This window comes from Piliocolobus tephrosceles, chromosome 1 (genome assembly GCF_002776525.5).
Source record: "Piliocolobus tephrosceles isolate RC106 chromosome 1, ASM277652v3, whole genome shotgun sequence".
Classification (NCBI taxonomy): domain Eukaryota; kingdom Metazoa; phylum Chordata; class Mammalia; order Primates; family Cercopithecidae; genus Piliocolobus; species Piliocolobus tephrosceles.
The window spans coordinates 3,724,088-3,741,523 of NC_045434.1; positions in this window are offsets into that span (position 1 = coordinate 3,724,088).

The window sequence follows — 17,436 nt, forward strand, 5'->3', positions numbered from 1 at the left end:
GAGTAAGCACCCTATAACTATTTATTTTATTTATTTATTTATTTATTCATTTGAGACAGAGTCTCGCTCTGTCACCCAGGCTGGAGTGCAGTGGAGCGATCTCGGCTCACCGCAACCTCTGCCTCCTGGGTTTAAGCGAGTCTCCTGCCTCAGCCTCCCGAGTAGCTGGAACTACAGGTGCCCGCCACCACACCTGGCTAATTTTTGTATTTTTAGTAGAGATGGGGTTTCACCATGTTGGTCAGGCTGGTCTTGAACTCTTGACCTCAGGTGATCTGCCCACCTTGGCCACCCAAAGTGCTGGGATTACAGGTGTGAGCCAATGCGCCCAGCCTTGAATGTTTATTGAATTGAAATATTAGAGTCGGATAGGAGCTGGTTCAAAATTATTTATACATTTATTTAGCCCTTTTTTTTTTTTTTTTTTTTTTTTTGAGATGTAGTCTCGCTCTTTCACCTAGCTGGAGTGCAGTGGTGCTATCTCTGCTCACTGCAACCTCCGCCTCCCAGGTTCAAGCAATTCTCCTGCCTCAGCCTCCCGAGTAGCTGGGACTACAGGCGTGCACCACCATGCCCGGCTAATTTTTCTATTTTTAGTAGAGACGGGGTTTCACCTTGTTATCCAGGATGGTCTCAATCTCTCGACTTCGTGATCTGCCCACCTCAGCCTCCCAAAGTGTTGGGATTACAAGCATGAGCCACTTTTTTATTATGATAAAATACACATAATATGAAATTTGCCATTTTAACCATTAAAAAATTTTTAATTTTTTTTTTTTTTTTACATCAACCTCTTATCCAACAGATACTTTAACCCGTTTTAGGTGTACAGTTCCGTGGCATTAAAGACATTCGCACTCTTCTGCAACTATCACCACCATCCATCTCCAGAACTTTTTTTATCTTCCCAGACTGAAACTCTGTACCATTACATAACAACTCCCCATTCTCCCCACTCAACCAATTTTTTTTTTTTTTTTTTTTTTTGAGACAGAGTTTCACTCTTGAAGCCCAGTCTGGAGTGCAATGGCACGATCTCAGCTCACTGCAACCTCCACCTCCTGGATTCAAGCGATTCTCCTGCCTCAACCTCCCAAGTAGCTACAGGTGTGCGCCACCAGGACTCGCTAATTTTTGTATTTTTAGTAGAGACGGGGTTTTACCATTTCAGCCAGGTTGGTCTTGAACTTCAGACCTCAGGTGATCTGCCTGCCCCGGCCTTCCAAGGTGCTGGGATTACAGGGCATGAGCCACTGTGCCCGGCTCAACCAATTTTTATATAGTCCTTCGTTCAACACGTATTTATCGGGCACCTGCAATTCAGCCCAGTTCTCACTGTGGGAGGTCTGGGTTACAGGATAAACGAGAGGGTATAATCGAGGGAGAAAGACAAACGTAACCAGTAACAATAGGTAAAGAGCTGGCTGGGTGCGGTGGCTCATGCCTGTAATCCCAGCACTTTGAGAGGCCAAGGCGGATGGAACGCTTGAGCCCAGGAGTTCAAGACCAGCCTGGGAAACACAGTGAGATCCCCGCTCTACAAAAATAATAAATATCAGCCAGCTGGTGCATGCCTGTGTCCTAGCTACTGGGAAGGCTGAGGTGGGAGGATCACCTGAGTCCGGGAGGTTGAGGCTGTGGCTGTGATTGCACCATGCAATCCACTGCACTCCCGCCTGGGTGACAGAGTGAGATCCTGTCTCAAACAAACAAACAAACAAAAACAAAAAAACAAACAAAAAAACGGTGAAGAGCTAATGTTTGCAGAATGCCCTCATGAGCAGGCCCTTTGTACTGATGCACTCCTTTGAGGTAGGTGTACAGTCCCAACAGTTCCCAGTATAACAAGCACGACAGAAAGGGAGCTGTGGTTGGGTGGGCTATGGTTGGGTCTAGAGGACATTAGTTGTTCTGGGCAGTCAGGGCTATGCTGAGAGCTAAAGGCTGAGTCCAAGTTAGGAGGCCAAGAGTATTTCTGTGGCAGGAAGGGCACTAAGGGAGGCTCTGGGAACAGATGGGTCCCTTCGTCCCTTCCCTGATAAAGCTCGGAGAAGCCTGGGATAAGGCTGGAGAGGTAGCAGGAGCCACCTCCCTCCAGGAGGGCCCAGGGAAGGGTTCCCGCTCTCCCTCCAGGGCCGTGGGAAGCCGCTGAAGAGCTTGAAGCAGAGCCTTTAAAAGTTCAATCACTCTACGCCTAGTTAACAAGTGATTCATTTCTCTGCCATTCTTCATTATCGTGCTGACGGCATGTACACTAACTTTGAACCACCTGTGATAGAAATATCACTAGTAGTTACTCTGTAAAATCTTTGGTTTTATGTCTAAAGTTCCTGTTCTGGGAATTCACATTTCTCTTAAGTAAATGATATAACCAGGCTGGGCGCAGTGGCTCACACCTACAGCTGGAATCCTAGCACTTTGGGAGGTAGAGGCGGGAGGATCGCTTGAGCCCAGGAGTTTGAGACCACCACCTCCACAACAGTATAACCAGATTCTGAAGATCTGACACACGGAGAAAACTGGAAATTAGTCCCATTTTGCAGTCCACCAAACCTGCCCTGTGTTGGGAAGAAATCACAGCACTTCTCTGATAGATACGAAGTATAAGCCTAAAATAAAGCTGGCCTCCCTCCCTCAACTTGTTGATTCAAGTCTTCCCTGAGGGAAGGGAGATAAATTCCTATAGTTCCTTCTGGACTAAGCGTAAATTAAGATTCTGTTTACCAAGCGCTTAATTAGATTGCCTAGGCAATATTATCAATCATAACTTGCGAGAGAATTTGCTTCAAGCTCGTTTGTTATAGGAGTGTGGGGCTGCCTGAGTATATGTGATAAAGTCCAAGTTTGGAAGTTCTGTTTCTGGAGTTCAAAACATAGATCCCTTAAGCACTTCCAAAGTGAAACTCCATTCTGCACCCTGAGACTGCCCTGCTTTTTAGCTGATAGTGTCTTCATGTCAAACCGTGGATCACTGAGGAGTCCCAGGTGAGAGTGGGACGTACAAGTGTATCCCCATGACCAGAAGAAAACCTGTCCCACTGGATGGGCAGTCAGTGACTTTTCTTCATGTTTTAAAGCACTACACTCTTCTCTTCTTCTTCTTCTTCTTCTTCTTTTTTTTTTTTTTTTTTTTGTTTGTTTGTTTGTTTGAGATGGAGCCTTGCTCTGTCACCCAGGCTGGAGTGCAGTGGTGCATCTCGGCTCACTGCAACTTCTACCTCCCGGATTCAAGCGATTCTCCTGCATCAGGCTCCAAAGTAGCTGGGATTATAGGTATCCACCATCACGCCTGGCTAATTTTTGTATTTTTAGTAGAGACGGGGGTTTCACCATGTTGGCCAGGCTGGTGTCGAACTCCTGACCTCAGGTGATCCATCCACCTCGGCCTCCCAAAGTGCTGGGATTACAGGTATGAGCCACCCTGCTTGGCTTTAAAAGAATTTTGTAGGCTGGGCGCAGTGGCTCGTGGCTGTAATCTGAGCACTTTGGGAGACTGAGGCGGGCAGATCACCTGAAGTCGGGAGTTTGAGACCAGCCTGACCAACTTGGAGAAACCCTGTCTCTACTAAAAATACAAAAGTAGCCGGATGTGGTGGCTGGTGCCTGTATCCCAGCTACTCGGGAGGCTGAGGCAGGAGAATCGCTTGAACCTGGGAGGTGGAGGTTGCAGTGAGCCAAGATCATGCCATTACATTCCAGCCTGGGCAACAAGAGCGAAACTCTGTCTCAAAAACAAAAACAAAAAACCTTTCTAAACCAGACCTGGTGGTTCACACCTGTAATCCCAGCCCTTTGGGAGGCCGAAATGGGTGGGTCTCACGAACCCAGGAGTCTGAGACCAGCAACAAGGGAAAACCCCATCTCTACTTTAAAAATACAAAAAATTAGACAGACATGGTAGTGCGTGCCTATGGTCTCAGCTACTTGGGAAGCCAAGGTGGGAAAATCACCTGAGCCCAGGAAGCTGAGGCTGCAGTGAGCCAAGATTGTGCCACTGCGTTCCAGCCTAGGTGATGGGGGTGAGACCCTGACTCAAACAAACAAACAGACGAACAAACAAAAACCAAAAAAACCTCTGCCTCCCTTTTCTCCGAAAGTCTATGTTTATAAGTAGGTAGTAATTACATAGCATTTTACAGGTTAGAATTTTTACATATGTGATTCTTACACCCCCAGGGTAGACAGGACGGTGGTAATTATCATTTTACAGGTGAAAAGACTGAGATTGAGAGAGGCGAGCAATTTTGCCTGGCTGGTAAGGGGTATAGTTATTTACTAAGCAATGTCAGATCTACACGGGCTCATTCATTCCATATGTTTTGTGTCCTGAGTGCTTACCCTCCAGGAGACGATAAGGATACAAAACAAACTAGACATCTAGCTCAAGCCCCCATTAGAAGGTCAGTCAGTAGGAGAAATAGAAACAGAGACAGAAAATGATGAAACCATAGGGCGAGAATAACTGGAGATTTTGGCCAGGCACGGTGGCTCACGCCTATAATCCCAGCACTTTGGGAGGCCAAGGTGGGTGGATCACCTGAGGTCAGGAGTCAGGAGTTTGAGACCAGCCTGGCTAGCCTGCTGAAACCCCATCTCTACGAAAAAGACAAAATTAGTTGGGCATGGTGGCAGAGGCCTGTAATCCCAGCTACTTGGGAGGCTGAGGTAGGAGAATAACTTGAACCCGGGAGGTGGAGGTTGCAGGGAGCCGAGACCATGCCATTGCACTCCAGCCTGGGCTACAAGAGTGAAACTCTGTCTAAAAAAAAAAAAAAAAATTCTGAGATTTTAGGAGCTCAGAAGGGCCACACCTAATCCACTTAGGGGCGGTGAGGCTGCGTGGGGGTAATTCAGAAAATCTTCCTAGAGGAGGTGACACCTAAACAAAATCTTTTTTTAGAAGTTTTTTTTTTTTTAGTGTTTTAGAGACAGGGTCTTGCTGTGTCACCCAGTCTAGAGTGCAGTGATGTAATCAGAGCTCACTGCAGCCTCGAACTCCTGGGCTCAAGAAATCCTCTTGCTTTAGCCTCCTGAGTAGCTAAACTGAATATTAAAACAGAATAGAATAAGCAAGGCCTAGCCTCATACAATCTCAGAATCACTGTGGGATGAGATAATGAGATATTTCTATGTTTAATAAATGATAAATGGCCCATGGTGACTCATCTTGGTACTGTAGTCTTGGCACTTTGGGAGGCAGAGGTGGGAGGATCACTTGAGGCCAGGAGCTCAAGACCACTCTCAGCAACATAGCAAGACTTTGTATCTAAAAAAAAAAAAAAAAAAAAAAAAAAAAAAAAAAAAAAATCTGGGTGTGGTAGCTCATGCCTCTAATCCCAGCTACTTGGGAAGCTGAGGCAGAAGGATCACTTAAGCCTAGAAGTTCAAGGCTGCAGTGAACTATGTTGCACCACTGCACTCCAGCCTGGGTGACAGAGCAAGACCCTGTCTCAAAATAATAATAATAATAATAATAATAATAATAATAATAAATTATATATATGACAATTAATAATGATACAGCCGGGCACTGACTCGGGGAGATGGTGAATGGAGAATATGACATCATTACTTCTTGCTTACAACCAAAAAAAGTTGTAAAATTCTCCTTCTTTTTCTCTCCAGATCCACCTAATGAGACTGTGCCTTCCTTCCACATCATCTCCTCTGGGACTACATGTTTCCCTTTGTGACTACACTCTTTCACAACACTCCTTGGCGTTCCGTTCAATCTTATTTTAATGGTATAAAGGTGCAGGGAAGAAGAAACAATTTCCTAAACCTCACGTGTTGCTAAGGTTTGCTTTGGTTCTGTGACTAAATTCATGAGCCTTTTAATCTGAATTGGCCACTTTTTGATCGAGGGGGATGAAAGAAACTTCTTCATGGTTCAATACCTTCATATATACTTGTCCAAAAAGCTGAAAAATCTACACATTGTACAGCCTTTTTCCTCTTAGTAAGCACAGTGGCCACAACCACAAAACATTCCCTTTCCTTTCTTTCTTTTCTTTTTTTTGAGACGGAATTTCACTCTTGTTGCCCAGGCCGGACAGAGTGCAATGGCGTGATCTTGGCTCACTGCAACCTCCACCTCCCGGGTTCAAGTGATTCTCTTGCCTCAGCCTCCCAAGTAGCTGGGATTACAGGTGTGCGCCACCACGCCTGGCTAATTTTGTATTTTTAGTAGAGATGGGGTTTCTCCATGTTGGTCAGGCTGGTCGTGAACTCCTGACCTCAGATGATCCGCTCGCCTCAGCCTCCCAAAGTGCTGGCATTACAGGCATGAGCCACCCTGCTCAGCCTCCCTGTCCTTTCTAATGGCAGCACTGTTTAGAGAATTAACCCAAGTGATTATAGTTGCCAAGATTGGGTGGTCATGTCAGGGTCCAAAACGCCACCGGAGTTTAAGAAAACCCCAGCCATCTTAAGTAATCTTTCTTCACTGTCCTCTTTACCCTTCTCAAGATTTGTTGATCCATTTGACCTGGGTCAGGGTGGCCTTTAGTACTTCTCACCTGTTTTGTATTTTTGTTTTTTGAGACAGAGTCTCACTCTGTCGCCCAGACTGGAGTGCAATAGCACGATCTCAGCTCACTACAACCTCTGCCTCCCAGGTTCAAGAGATTCTCCTATCTCAGCCTCCCAAGTAGCTGGGATGTCAGGCATGTGCCACCACGCCTGGCTAATTTTTGTATTTTTAGTAAAGACAGGGTTTAACCATGTTGGCCAGGCTGATCTCAAACTCCTGACCTCAGGTGATCCGCCTGCCTTGGCCTCCCAAAAATGCCGGGATTATAGGCGTGAGCCACCGGGCCTGACCCTCACCTGTTTAAATAACCTTCTAAATGGTCTTCCAGCCCGTGCCCCCTTCAAAATTCTTTAACCCAAGGCTTACAAACATATGACCAAAGGTGGTTTTTTGTTTTTGGCCTACATAAGGTTGGCCATCTCTAAAATTCAGTAGATATCATAGAAAGATTTTCCCACTTCCCTTAAACAAAAAAACGACAATCCTGGGTCCCATTCCCAGACGGTCCTAGGTGATTGCTCCATTTCCACAGAGGCCCTCACTCCCGCTCGCACTCTCCATCACATATGTGACCTTGTCATGTATTATTAGATGGCAGTGGTTACACCTGTTGCCATTTATGTATGTTTCCTGCTTACGACACGTGTGCACATGTGCGTTCTCAACACTCTGAGGCCTACATGATCTTCCTAAAATTCAGACCTGATCGTGCTACTTCTCAGCTTAACATTCTTTAATCCCCTCACTACTCGCCTCTTTATTAGTGGATGAAGCTCCAACTTCTTCGCTTGGCTGGCTGCTTCGTCGTCGACGTCTTTGTCCACTGTAATCATTTCCTAGCCCTGTTCCTGCAAGCATGTCCATTCATTCTGAATTACAGCCACAGGAATGAGCCTTGCCTCGACGCCTTTGTAGAGGTGGCTCCTCCCGCCTGGAACACCCTTTCCTCTCTCTCAGCCCTGCTCACGCTTTGAAGACTCAACTTAAGTCCCTTTGCCCCCAAGAAGCTCCTTGCTCCATCTCCCGTACCCAATACATGCCTCTATCACATATGACTCTTGTAATGTAATGCAATCACTGATTTGCCTGTCTCTTTCTCCAGGACTCTATAGTATAAAATTTTACTGGAACAGACCATGCTATTTATAACTTCGAATTTCTAATGATTTCAACTTTTTGGTGCAGGAGAAAGAGCTTGGGCATGAAAGTCAGGCAGCCCTGATTTGATATCTCAGTTTACCATTTATCCATCTTGACCAAGTTTCTTAACCCCTCTGATTCTGTTTCCATATCTATAAATGGAGAATAGTAATTCCTACCTCACATAATTGCTATGAAGATTAGAGGTATTTTGTATAAATACCTGGTACCGTGGCACAGGCACTTAATAACTGGCAGTTAACAGCACAAATAAATGGATCAGGAAAAAGCACACCAGACTTAAAAAATAGCCTATTTAATGTGTGCTTAGATGGAGCAAAGTGAAAGCAGGAAAAAGGCGGAAGAGTTATGAGTATGCACAGTGTCTTGGCAATTAGGATGATGCAGGAGACACTTTTAGTTTGATTTTTTTCCCCAACCTGACAGCTTTTGATGGAAGACCTGCTTAATTATCAGCTGGCAGAAGTCTGCAAATGATAGGCAGCCCTGTGTATAGAATAATGAATATGACATAAGATAATCTTAGCTAATTACTGTTTACTTGCAAATGTCATATAACTGGCTTCTTGAGTGTGTGTGTGAATTTTTGTCTTGTTTTGTTTTTGCACATATGAATGTTTGTGTGGGGGGAGGTGTGTGTACAAACCTACACCATAGGAGTCCTGCAGACAATAAGCTCAGTAGGTGGTCAGGACAGCTAGCTCCCCTTGTAGCAGTGCTAGTGTTCCATAGTATCTAGTTAAGGCTTGTTGTTCTCTGCAAACTGCAAGCTCCTGGAGGCCTGGGACCGGTCATTCACATCTGCTTTCCTTGCACATAGTATAATACTTGGTTCATAGCAGATGTTCAATGAATATTTGTGATATAGATAAATGGGTGAATTGGGAGTTGACTATGTACGTATCTATGACTATATGATATTTATAGACATTTATGTTGTTCCATGTATATTATATATTTATGTTATGTTTTATATATATGCATATATACACACACACATATGATCTCACACACTTTTATTCCCATTCTCTCATTCCTGGGGCCAACTTTCCATTTAGTCTGGCTACTGAGTCACATATAGACTATATAGTTCCATCCTTGGTATAAATCAGACCTTTAAAACAGTCTATAACAGTGCTATCCCAAAGAACTTTCTGTGATGCTGAAAATATTCATTATCCAACATGAGACCGATGACCATGGAGGCCCTTGAAATGCTGCTAGTCTAAATGAGGAATTGAATTTTGGATTTTATTTCATTTTAATTAATTTAAATTCAAATAGCTATATGTGACTACTGTATTGGTCAGCGCCAGTCTAGAATCTCTGACATTTCTATGTGCTTTCCAGATAACAGTCGTCTGCTAGATCACAGATAACACTTTTTGATGGTGCTTATATCTGGACTTGGAAGACTTTTATTTTTTTGAGATGGAGTCTTGCTCTGTCGCCCAGGCTGGAGTGCAGCGGCATAATCTCGGCTCACTGCAAGCTCCACCTCCTGGGTTCAAGCGATTCTCCTGCCTCAGCCTCCCAAGTCGCTGGGACTACAGGCACCCGCCACCACCCCCTGCTAATTTTTGTATTTTTAGTAGAGATGGGTTTTTGCCATGTTGGCCAGGCTGGTGTCTAACTTCTGACCTCAAGTGATCCGCCCACCTTGGCCTCCCAAAGTGTTGAGATTATAGGCGTGAGCCACCACACCCAGCCTACATGCACTATTCTTAACACAGTAAAATTGTTTTGAGGAAAAAATCCTTTATGTGCTTGTGAAGCTTTTTAGTTCAGCGAAGCCCAGCTTATTAAGTTGCAAAGGTGCTGGTTCATTCAGGAATTGAAATTCTTCCTCATAGTAGTCTGCACCAAAGTTTCTTATGAACAGGTAGCACTTTTTCCTCAACGACTGGTGCTTTATGGAACTTTCCTGCTTGTTCACATTGGGGTAAGCATTATGTCAGATAGGATCAAAGTCAGAACAAAGAAAAGTGATTCATTTGGGCTTAAGAAATATAAATTAGCCAGGTGTGGCGGCTCATCCCTGTGATCCCAACATTTTGGGCGGCCAAAGTGGGAGGATCACTTGAGCCCAGGAGTTCCAGAGCAGCCTGAGCAATATGGCGAAAACCCGTATCTACCAAAGTAATAAAAATATTATCAGGGTGTGGTGGCGTGCACGCCTATGGACCCAGCCACTTGGGAGGCTGAGGTGGGAGGATCACCCGCGCCTGGGAGGTTAAGGCTGCAGTGAGCACTGATCACGCCACTGCACTCCAGTCTGGGGACGGAGCAAGAGCAAGACCCTGTCTCAAAAAAAAAAAAAAGAAATATAAACTGAGTAGTGGCTGGGCGCGGTGGCTCACGCCTGTAATCCCAGCACTTTGAGAGGCCAAAGCAGGCGGATCACCTGAGGTCAGGAGTTCGAGACCAGCCCGGCCAACATGGTGAAACCCTATCTCTACTAAAAATACAAAAATTAGCCGGGTGTGGTGGCAGGCATCTGTAATCCCAGCTACTTGGGAGGCTGAGGCAGGAGAAAGGCGTGAACCTGGGAGGTAGAGGTTGCAGTGAGCCAAGATGGCGCCACTGCACTCCAGCCTGGGTGACAGAGCATGACTCCGTCTCAAAAAAAATAAGGCCAGGCGCGGTGGCTCATGCCTGTAATCCCAGCACTGGGAGGCTGAGGCGGGCGAATCACGAGGTCAGGAGATCGAGACCATCCCGGCTAACACAGTGAAACCCCGTCTCTACTAAAAATACAAAAAATTAGCAGGGCGTGGTGGTGGGTGCCTGTAGCCCCAGCTACTCGGGAGGCTGAGTTAGGAGAATCACTTGAACCTGGGAGGCGGAGGTTGCAGTGAGCCGAGATCGAGCCACTGCATTCCAGCGTGGGCGACAGAGCAAGACTCCATCTCAAAAATAATAATAATACTAATAAAATAAACAAAATAAAAATAAAATAAAAAATAAATAAATTACAAAACTGAGTAGCTGTGAGTTGGTGCTGGGAACCAGGAGTTTATCATCTAATGGAGGAGATAGTAACATAAACAGTCTGAAAACGATACAGTGGGTGCAAAGGGAGCAGTGTCACAGAGTGTTTAGTTTTTCCATGGAAGCGTCTGTCACAAGTAGGTCAACAGTTTGTCATGTATGAATGCATAACGGTGAATGTACTGGACGCCTGTGAATTTGATTATCCATAGACAGAGTGGTTATTTCCTTTGTGGAAGCTGAGTTTTGGTGAACATTAGCAGTCTTCACCTGGTAAATATTTTAGTGATCAGGAAAGCACTGACATCTTACTATTAATCACGTGATTCTGGTTTTCCTACCACTTTCTTTTCTAATGGGCACATCTTATTTTACAGAAGTTACATAATTTACATGAGGACAGAGATTCATAACATCAAAGATAAGATGACTCAAATAAATGCCATTTACTTTAAAACTTTTAGCCTGTTAAGCCGGGTGCAGTGTGCACCTTAAGTCTCAGCTACTCGGGAAGCTGAGGTGGGAGGATCACTTGAGCCCAGGAATTCAAGTCCAGCCTGGACAAAATTGCAAGATGCTGTCTCTAAAACAACCTAAAACTTTTAGCCTATTGTGGTACACAAATCTCATGTAAATAGGAATATTTCGTACCATTTAAAATTCAAAGCTTATAGTACAGTAGTTCAAATTTCAGGTCTGCTAATTAATTGTAAAATACTGTGAGACTCTAGAGCAAAGTTTTAGGTATAACAAGTAAAAGCTAAATATGAATAAACTACCATTTCAAAGTTTAACGATGCTTGCCCATTTACAGTCTTCTTCAAGTCAGCAAAAACGAAACGCATGGAAGGTTCTGCTTGAGGGGGCCTCTACAAATCTAGTTAACTGCACCTTTTTTTTTTTTTTTCCCCTGAAATAGGGTCTTGCTCTGTCACCAGGGCTGGAGTGCAGTGGTGTGATCACAGCTCACTGCAGCCTTCATCTCCTGGGCTCCAGGGATCTTCCCACGTCCCTGCTCCCGGGTAGCCAGGACTACAGGCGTGCACCACCACACCCGGCTAATTTTTTTTTTCCAGTAGAGGCAAGGTCTTGCTATATTGCCCAGGCTGATCTCGAACTCCTGAGCTCAAGCCATTCTCCCACCTAGACCTCCCGAAGTGCTGGGATTACAGATATGAGCCACCATGCCCGGCCTGATCTGCTTCATTTGTAGACAAGAAAACTAATATCCAGAGACGTCATGCAATTTGCCCAAGGTCACACAGTTGGTTATCATAACAGCGCTGGGCGTAGAAGTCAAGTCTGATACTAACATTTTAATTTATTTTTTACATTTATTTTTGGAGATAGGGTCTTGCTCTGCTGCCCAGGCTGGAGTGCAGTGGCATGATCATTGCTCACTGTAGCCTTTTTTTTGAGACGGAGTGTCACTCTGTGGCCCAGGCTGGAGTGTGGTGGCGCAATCTTGGCTCACTGCAATCTCCACCTCCAGGGTTCAAGCTAGTCAATTCTCCTGCCTGAGCCCCCCAGTAGCTGGGATTACAGGCGCCCGCCACTGAACCCAGCTAATTTTTTTGTGTTTTTAGTAGAGAGGGGGTTTTACCATGTTGGCCAGGTTGGTCTCAAACTCCTGACCTCAGGTGATCCGCCCACCTTGACCTCCCAAAGTGCCGGGATTATAGGTGTGAGCCACCATGCCCAGCCTGCTCACTGTAACCTTCAACTTCTAGGCTCAAGTCATCCTCCCACCTTGGCCTCCCGAGTAGCTAGGACTACAGGCACTCGCCACCATGCCTGGCTAATAAAAAATAATTTATTTATTTATTTTTTTTTAGAGACAGGGTCTTGCTATGTTGCCCAGGCCGGCCTTGACCTCCTGGCCCCAAGAGATCCTCCCACCTCCAGCCTCTCAGAATAGTGAGATCACAGGTGTAGGTCACTGCACCCAACCTACACACTTACGTTTAGACTTTGCTTCACTTATTCCCAGATTGACATCTTACCATGAACAATTCACTGGTAACTTACAAAATATGTATAGTTATAATTTCCTTGATAATATTTAGTATTAACCACTCAATCATAGATTTTTTAAAAATTAATTTATTTATTTAGATGGAATCTCGCTCTGTTGCCCAGGCTGGAGTGCAGTGGTACAATCTCCGCTCACTGCAGCCTCTTCCTCTCAGGTTCAAGCAATTCCCCTCTCTCAGCCTCCCAAGTAGCTGGGACTATAGGCGCCGGCTAATTTTTGTATTTTCGGTAGAGATGGGGTTTCACCATGTTGGCCAGGCTGTTCTCAATCTCCTGACCTCAGGTGATCCACTTGCCTTGGCCTCCCCAAGTGTTGGGATTACAGGCATGAGCCACCGCGCCAGCCAATCATAGATTTTTAACTGACTAAAATGGCTCAGTGTGTCTAATGAAGACTACTATTTTTTGAGCTTTTATTTTGTGCCAAGCACTGTGTTAGTTATTTGTTGAATTTCCCCAACAACTTCAGGTGGCAAGTATCATTTTCATATATGAGTAAACTCAGGCATGGACAGAAAAATAGCTTGTGCAAAATCAACACAGCGACCATGTGGTACAGCCTCAACTTTCTGAGCTGAAAGTTTGCACTTCTTGGTTGTTTTTTTTTTTTTTTTTTTTTGTATTTTTTTTTTTTTTTTTTAGTAGAGACGGGGTTTCACCGTGTTAACCAGGATGGTCTCGATCTCCTGACCTCGTGATCCGCCCGTCTCGGCCTCCCAAAGTGCTGGGATCACAGGCTGGAGCCACCGTACCCGGCCAAAAACTTCTAACCAGAACTTGGTACCTCCTCCCTTGCAGCTGGGCTTTCCTGTTTGTCTATGTGAAAATGTCCACTTTAGGTACAGATTACTTTGGAGGTGTTTCTGACTCTTATATCTTTTGTAAGATACATTGGAAAATGTATCTCAGTATATTTTATGCGTCTTTGATCAATTTAAATTGGGCTTGATTGTGCTATAGAAAAAAACACAAAAACAAAAACAGAGTTAAGGCCGGGCGTGGTGGCTCACGCTTGTAATCCCAGCACTTCGGGAGGCCAAGGCGGGTGGATCACTTGAGGTCAGGAGTTCGAGACCAGCCTGACCAACATGGTGAAACCCCGTCTCTACTAAAAATACAAATAATTAGCTGGGCATGGTGGCCAACGCCTGTAATCCCACCTACCAGAGAGGCTGAGGCAGGAGAATCGCTTGAACCCAGAAGGCAGAGGTTGCAGCGAACTGAAATTATGCCACTGCACTCCAGCCTATGCGACAGAGCAAGACTCTTGTCTCAAAACAAACAAAAACAAAGTTAAATAGAACAGCCTCTCGAGTCCTTTTAATTTAGCATTCTGGTCCCTTCATGTCACTCTGCTAACAACATCCCATGTCTTCCCTCCTCCTGGAGGTGTTTTAGTCCATTTGGGCTGTTCTAACAAACATCCTAAGCCGAGTAGCTTATAAAGAACAGACACTTACTGGTCACAGTTCTGGAAGCTAAGAAGCCCAGGGTCAAGGCCCCAGCGGCCTCAGTGACTGGCGAGGGCCCCCCTCCTCACCCAGGGTGCCTTCTTGCTGTGTCCTCGCAGGGCAGAAGACGCGCACGCTGGTCTCTTCAGCCCTGCACAAATTTTCTAATCCCTTTGATGCGGGTTCCATGCTCATGACCTAGTTACCTCCAAAGGCCTCACCTCCTAATATCGTGGGGGATTAGGTTTCAACACAGGAATTTTGTGGGGACACAAACATTCAGTCCATAGCAGAAAGCAAAAGCCAAAGTCCTCTACAAAACCACCCAGGAGGCTGCTGGGTCTGTGTTTCCTCTCTCCTCTCCTAGCCACTTCCCAAGATTCCCCGCAGGCAGGGGGCTCTTTGCTCCACCTCTTCCAGGTCTTTGCTCCAATGTTACCTGAATTCCTTTGTCTTCCTCCCCCAACCTCCCCAGCTGGATGGAGGTATAATCGGTATACAAAAACTGCATATGGTCGGGGCACGGTGGCTCACGCCTGTAATCCCAGCACTCTGGGAGGCCGAGATGGGTGGATTGCCTGAGCTCAGTAGTTCGCCACTAGCCAGGGCAACATGCCCCATCTCTACAAAAATACAAAAAAAAAAATCAGCCGGGGGTAATGGTGAACGCCTGTAATTCCAGCTACGAGGGAGGCTGAGGCACAAGAATTGCTTGAACCCGGGAGGCGGGGGTTGCAGTGAGCCGAGACCGTTCCACTGCACTCCAGCCTGGGCAACAAAGTGAAATTCTGTCTCAAAAAAAAAAAAAAAAAAACCCACAAAAAAACTCCCTGCATATAACTAATAAATATATACATATTTGGTGAGTTTGGACAGATATACACACTCATGTTACCATCACCACATTCAGGAAAGTGAACATACCATTGCCTCCAACAGTTTCCTTGTGTACCTTTGTACTTTTTTTTTTTCTTTTTTTGAGATGGAGTTTTGCTCTTGTTGCCCAGGCTGGAGTGCAATGGCGCAATCTCGGCTCAACGCAACCCTCTGCCTCCAATATTCAAGCGATTCTCCTGCCTGAGCCCCTCTAGTAGCTGGGATTACAGGTGCTCGCCACCGAACCCGGCTAATTTTGTTTTTTTAGTAGAGACCATGTTGGTCAGGCTGGCCTCAAACTCCCGACCTCAGGTGATCCGCCCGCCTTGGCCTCCCAGAGTGCTGGGATTACAGGCGTGAGCCACTGCGCCCCCGGCTCCTTTTCTTTCTTTCTTCTTCTTTTCTTTCTTTCTTTCTTTCTTTCTTTCTTTCTTTCTTTTTTTTTTTTTTGAGACAGAGTCGCGCTCTGTCGCCCAGGCTGGAGTGCAGTGGCGTGATCTCGGCTCACTGCAAGCTCCGCCTCCCGGGTTCCCGCCATTCTCCTGCCTCAGCCTCCGGAGCAGCTGGGACTACAGGCGCCGCCACCTCGCCCGGCTAATTTTTTTTTTGTATTTTTAGTAGAGACGGGGTTACACCATATTGGCCAGGATGGTCTCGATCTCCTCACCTCGTGATCCGCCCGCCTCGGCCTCCCAAAGTGCTGGTTACAGGCGTGAGCCACAGCACCCGGCTTTTTTGTTTTTTTTTTTGAGACGAAGTTTTGCTTTGTCCCCCAGGCTGGAGTTCAGTGTTCAGTGGCTCAATCTCAGCTCACTGCAACCTCCGCCTGCCAGGTTCAAGTGATTCTCCTACCTCAGGCTCCTGAGTAGCTGGGATTACAGGCGACCACCACCACACCTGGCTAATTTTTGTGTTTTTAGTAGAGATGGGGTTTCAACATGTTGGCCAGGCTGGTCTTGAACTCCTGACCTCAGGTGATCCGCCCACCTCAGCCTCCCAAAGTGCTGGGATTACAGGTGTGAGCCACCACTCTGGCCTTTTCTTTTCTTTTTTCTTTTTTTTGTTTTTTGGTCGAGGGTGGATAAGAACATTTAACATAAGATCTTAACGAGTTTTTCTTTTTATTTCTTTTCTTTTGAGACAGGGTCTCCCTCTGTTGTCCAGGTTAGTGTGCAGTGGTATAATCACGGCTCACTGCAGCCTTGACTCCTGGGGTCAAGTGATCCCACTACCTCAGCCCCTTGAGTAGCTCGGACTACAGGCGTACCACCACAGCCACCTGTTTTTAATTTTTTGTAGAGATGGAGTCTCGCTGTCTTGCTCCGGCTGGTTTTGAACTCCTGGCCTCAAGTCATCCTCCCATCTCGGCCTCTCGAAGTGCTGGGATTACAGACATGAGCCACTGCCCCTGGCCAGCAAATTTTTAAATGCAGGATACTTTGTTAACTGTAGATCTCTGGAACTTCCTCATCTTTATTACTATAAAATGTTTTTGGCTCACGTCTGTAATCCCAGCACTTTGGGATGCCGAGGCGGGCAGATCACGAGGTCAGGAAATCGAGACCATCCTAGCTAACACGGTGAAACGCCATCTCTGCTAAAAATACAAAAACTTAGCCGGGCATGGCGGCGGGCCCCTGTAGTCCCAGCTAGTCAGGAGGCGGAGGCAGGAGAATGGCGTGAACCCGGGAGGCGGAGCTTGCAGTGAGACGGAGATTGTGCCATTGCACTCCAGCCTGGGCGACAGAGCGAGACTCCGTCTCAAAAAAAAAAAAATGTTTTTGAGAAGGTACTGAAAAAATATTTGCTGAATAAATTGTGACAAACTATAGCATTTCCTTTGCTTAAACCTCAAAAACATAAGCTAGATATGCAGAGCACCATAACTTTGTAATTACCTCTCACAGATCAATTATTCCCAGGTCATTCTCGAATCATTTTTTGTTATTGAGAATTAACTTGTCTCCTCCCCCACGCAGTATTCTTGGTAGCCTCCAGAATTTCACAAAGGGGGAATTTAAAGTGTCCTGTAGGTCCTTCAGAGATTCACAGGAAGAGACCTGCACTTTAACGGGTCTCTGTAGAGCAGGACTATCATGACAACATTAAAAATATAAGAAGCAAAAATGATCAATAAGATGTCACCATTTGTACTTTGAAGTGGTAACACAGACTATGGAATGGCATATTTCCCCTGTTGGTGAAAAGGATAGTACGATGATGGTTCTTTGAGCAGAAACTGTTTTTCTTTCAAATGTCTAAGGCAGCACAATGTAATGGAAAGCCCATTGGTGTGCAAGTGAGGGTCCTAGCTTCCTGGGCAGTAAAATGAATAGGCCTGATGGTCGATCTCCAGGCCCCATCCAGCTCTAAAGGACTCCAAAACTTTTG